Here is a 4,996-nt window from a genome sequence, read left to right as displayed (position 1 = left end):
TTACTTTAAGAATTAATAAAAATACAATAAAAATAGATCTGCTGAGGATCAGTAAAGGGCTGAAGAACCTGATAATAAAGATTATGAAATATTGGAAACATTTTTAACAAGTCTAGAATTATATTCTTTGGTCCTATTTAAATTAGAGCAAAATCTCAATATGGTTTGAGCACAGCTCTACATGGCGATGGAAGCAGACTTTGTTAAGGGTTCTATGATCCTTGCCTCATTTGGCTCTGCTGGGTCAGTGTTCCTGCCTTCCCCTCATTCAGTCTAGGATCTTAGACAAACTATCTTTGAGCAGTCAACCTAGACTCCTTAACTGACCCCTGGGAAGCTTCCCTTGCCTCTTCTGGGTGTTCTTTATTTGGGGGCCTGCCTTACCATATACTCTTATCAAGTCATCTGATGTAGGTGACTTTGTCCCAACCAGGAGAAGGGAAGGTGGAGTAACCAAGCCAACATGTCCTAACTTGCCAGTACTCTGACAGCTGATGTGAGTGCTTGTGGTCGATTTTATAAGATAAATATTGATTTCTACCTCCAAAGATTAGAATCATTCTTACTTACAGCTATCCTTCACCCCACTCCATTCATCTCTTTCCTTATTCAACTAAGGCAGAAATGTAAAGAAAGGACACAGGCTTAAGTTCAAACGCTTACTAGCTGCATGACTTCTCTAGACTGAGTGATAAATCTACGAGGCAACATAACTGATGAAATTAAATGAACTAGTGTATGTAAAATACCAGGCACAAAATTATAACTGCTATCATTATTATTGATACTATTATTGTCAGTAGTAGCCGTAGATAATCAGTAGTATTTTCATGTCAGGGCTTAAGGGGCAACTTGGCCTTTAGATATCTTATTTTCATCTCAAATGGCAAAGTTAGAGTATCTTTTTTCTATTTGTCAGTTTATCATCATAGCACTCATCTTTCAACCTGTGATAATAAGCAATAACCAATTTATTTGTTTTTAAATATTTAATTAATTAATTAAATTAGAGAGAGTGAGTGAAGGGAGGGGCAGAGGGAGAGTGAGAGAGACAATCCCAAACAGACTCTGTGCTGAATGCAGAGCCCCATGAGGAGCTTGATCCCACAACCCTGAGATCATGACCTGAGCCAAAATGAAAAGCCACCCAGGTGCCCCAACAGTAATCAATTTATTAATGACCTAAAAGATGATAAATTATTCTCCCAAATGTTGTTTTTCAGAATGTCTCTATTTTATGTTTGCCATGAAAACCTCCAGACAACTCTTTCTCCTACATTTTCTACATTTCTATCAGTTTAGGATGAGAGGAGAAAGGAGCCACTTTAATGTGGAATAAAATTCATCAAGCTCTTGGGGCGCCTGGGTGGCTCAGTCAATTAAGCATCTACCTTTGGCTCAGGTCATGATCCCAGGGTCCTGGAATCCAGTCCCACATTGGGCTCCCTGCTCAGTGGGGAGCCTGCTGCTCCCTTTCCCCACTGCTTATGCCATCTCTCTCTCACTCCCTCAAACAGATAAATAAAATCTTTAAAAAAATTCATCAGATTCTTTTTGTGCACCCAATAAAAAGTTCTATCATATCCCATCCCTAAATTGGGCAATAATGTAGAACCTTGCTGGTGTTGCCTCAGGGAAGATGTTACTGAAAGAAGTATTAGGAGAAGGAAGGGAAAAATGAAGGAGGGGAAATGGGAGGGAGAGACGAACCATGAGAGACTATGGACTCTGAGAAACAATCTGAGGGTTTTAGAGGGGAGGGGTGTGGGCGGCTGGGTTAGCCCGGTGATGGGTATTAAGGAGGGCATGTACTGCATGGAGCACTGGGTGTTATGTGAAAACACTGAATCGCGGATCACTACATCAAAAACTAATGATGTATTGTATGGTGACTAACATAACATAATAAAAAAAAAAAAAGAAAGAAAGAAGTTATTACCTGTGCCTTTCAAGGTTTTTTGTTTTTTTGTAGTCCTGATTTGCCTAGTCATCCCCTTCCTTCCGTGAGAAGTCGTCCTCTTCATATGGAAATATACACCTAATTGCTTGCTTTGGCATGGATATAATATTGAGTTAGAACCTTCCAATTCATCATGTGATAAATAACAATAGTTGTCTTTGAGATTTTGATATTCTTTATTATTCCATAAAGATTTTAGTTTCAAGATGAAAATATTTCATGCTGAGAATTTAGGTTTTTTCTTTCTCCTGAACTTTTTCTTTCTCATAACTATGTATATAATCTTGTAAACTTCTATGTGTTAAAGCAGGTTTAATGGGAGTAGACAAAATTATTTAAAATTTTACTTATGAAAGGCCAGACTACTGTTTAATTTTATAAGATCTACAAATAGAAAACCTTGCATGAACAAATCAGATTTGTTCATGAACAGATTATTTAGCTGGCATATCTGATAGTTAATGTAAACACATGCTCATTTGTTTCTCAAATATTCAGAGCCTCTGATCATCTTTGAAACACTTCCACTTCCAGCTAAAAAGGCATTTTAATACTACTTCCCAACATCTACTTTTTTCTGACTATGCATGAAAAATGTCTTTTGAGAAAAGTGACTTTTGTTGAACTTTGCAAGAAAGTCAGTTTTATAGAGGTGATGGTCACAGGTTAGATAATTCAATTATTCTGGTTTGTGAATTTGATTGTCAGTAGGTCAGGAGTGGGATTAGTAAGGAGACAAGATTGGGTAGATAGGCTGAGATCATTAGGTTTGATGTTGAATGCAGGTTCCATATAGCTTTGATGACAAGGCAAAAGGTCTAAAATATATCATCCAGCACACTGAAGTTGGCTTTTTTAATATTCAAAATTGAAAATTTAGAAAGTATTGCTCCAAATGTGCTAAACTGAGCATTTGTTTGAATTGAAGAATGAGTGCAGGATTCCTACACTCATTTTATTTTCTCAAAGAATTGGTTTTGTAGGGACACCTGGGTGACTCAGTCAGTTAAGCCTTGGCCTTCAGCTCAGATCATGATCCCAGGGTCCTGGGACTGGGTCCCACATCGGGTTCCTTGCTCAGCGGGGAGCCTGCTTCTCCCTCTGCCTGCCGCTCCCCTTGCTTGTATTCTCAAGCTCTCTTGCTCTCTCTCTCTGGCAAATAAATAAATAAAATCTTTTAAAAAATCTATTTTTTAAAAAGAATTGGTTTTGTAAGAAGCCAGTGACACTTGTTTCTTATTTCTATTTCCAATAAATGGTCAAGAGGGCAAGCCAAACATGTAATGAGTACCTCTATGTATTTAGTATCTTCTATGCTCAGTGGCATACATTCAAGGTTTTTCCTTCTTTTCTTCATTTGGGAAGATAAAACATATAAATACAGAAATAAAGTAATAATACAAGATGGAAAGTGATGTGTTAATTGACTGATAGAGATAAAAATTACTCTCAGGAGAGGGGTCAGAGGAAGGAGAACTAATCTAAGTCTGGGGTGGTCAGTTATACCTTCACAGAAGGATTGGCATTGACTTGGACTTTGGCTTAGAATTTTGATAAGTAGAAAAAGGGGAAAATATATTTTTGGTGAAGGAAAAATGTAAGTAGAACAAATTGGCTGGAGGGGGCGGATTTAGTTAAAGGAATAGTAGAAGATAAGGTTTATGGCTCAGAAATGGGAAAACCTGGAATGTGTTTAGAGAATGGCAGTAGCTTGCAATTGCCTTTAATGGAGGGGTGGGAAGCAAGACTTGGAAAGATAGATTGGGAGCATGGGGAATTTAAGGGGCAATTTGTGGTAGGTACTGAATGTTCCTGACTCACAGTAGTCATCTTATAAATATTTTTTGAATAAATAAATTCTCTATTAGATGGAATACAATTGGCTTAGTACCTAGGTTGATCTGAGTTTCTTGACCAGAGAGAGTTGTCATATATTTCAGCCCACCACTGATGCATAGCAAGCATCTGCAGAAAAGAGAAAGGAAGAAATTTAAAATCAATGAGCAGCTGTTTATGCAAAGGAAGGTAAAAACTGGGAGCTTTCAAAGACAGGATAAGTGTTACATGTTAATTTCATTGGTAAAATTTTTCTTAAATTTTGAAATGTTTATATGTCGTGTTATAAATCAAGAAGTGAGATAACTTGGAAATAGAGAAATAAATCAGTGAATATTGAAATTAAAGACATCTGGGTGAATGGAAGAAGAAAGGTTTTGGTTAAAAATTGGATAGAATAAATTTGAAGTGAAGAATTGAGTGAAATGGGAATTAGTGAGTGATTGGTTGAGTAAGAAGAGTTCACATCTCCATTATGGAAAAAGAAAATACATTTGAATTAGACAGACTGGATTTTGAATCTTCATCATCCTATGACTTGGGCAAGACACTTAACATTATTGAACCTCAGATTATATTCAGGTCATAAGGTTGTTGGGTTTAATGAAATGTTGGGTATAAAATTTCTGGCACTATACCCGGCACCTTGTAGTTCTCAATAAATAATGGTAACCTTCCTCCATTTCATCCACTTTCCCTTCTTCCCTCCCCCTTAGTATCATAACTGCTGAACTTCCACACTAAAGTTCTGTCAGTAAAATGCAGAACATTTTGATTCACAAAGTCAGATAGAATTTACTTCCTGGATATCTACCCTGCTGCCTGGATGTCTTTTCATATTTGATCTGAGTAAAGACCAAATTCCATCTGGAGTTTATAAAACATCTTTCACTTGTCATTTTCAAACAGATTTTCTGCATGTGTCTACTAGATGGTTTGAAAGCTGTAAGGAGGAATAAAATGGTGTGAATGAATTCCAAGGTGATATGTAGAGTTCCCCATTACAATGAACAGTTTTTTGTTATTAAAATCACCAAAGCTTATAATCAAAATTACCAAATGGACTTTCCATAAGGAAGGGGTAGTATGATTTTTATTAATATACTCAATTTCCTCACTGTTACTAACAGGATATAAACTCAACATTCTTTTTTTTTTTTTTAAGATTTTATTTATTTATTCATAAGAGACAGAGAGAGA

The sequence above is a fragment of the Eumetopias jubatus genome, unplaced genomic scaffold, assembly GCF_037043125.1.
Source record: "Eumetopias jubatus isolate StellerSeaLion01/CBP00866 unplaced genomic scaffold, mEumJub1_p1.0 scaffold_9, whole genome shotgun sequence".
In the NCBI taxonomy this organism is placed as follows: domain Eukaryota; kingdom Metazoa; phylum Chordata; class Mammalia; order Carnivora; family Otariidae; genus Eumetopias; species Eumetopias jubatus.
The sequence above is the reverse complement of the archived record's forward strand: the minus strand, read 5'-3'. Positions refer to the sequence as shown.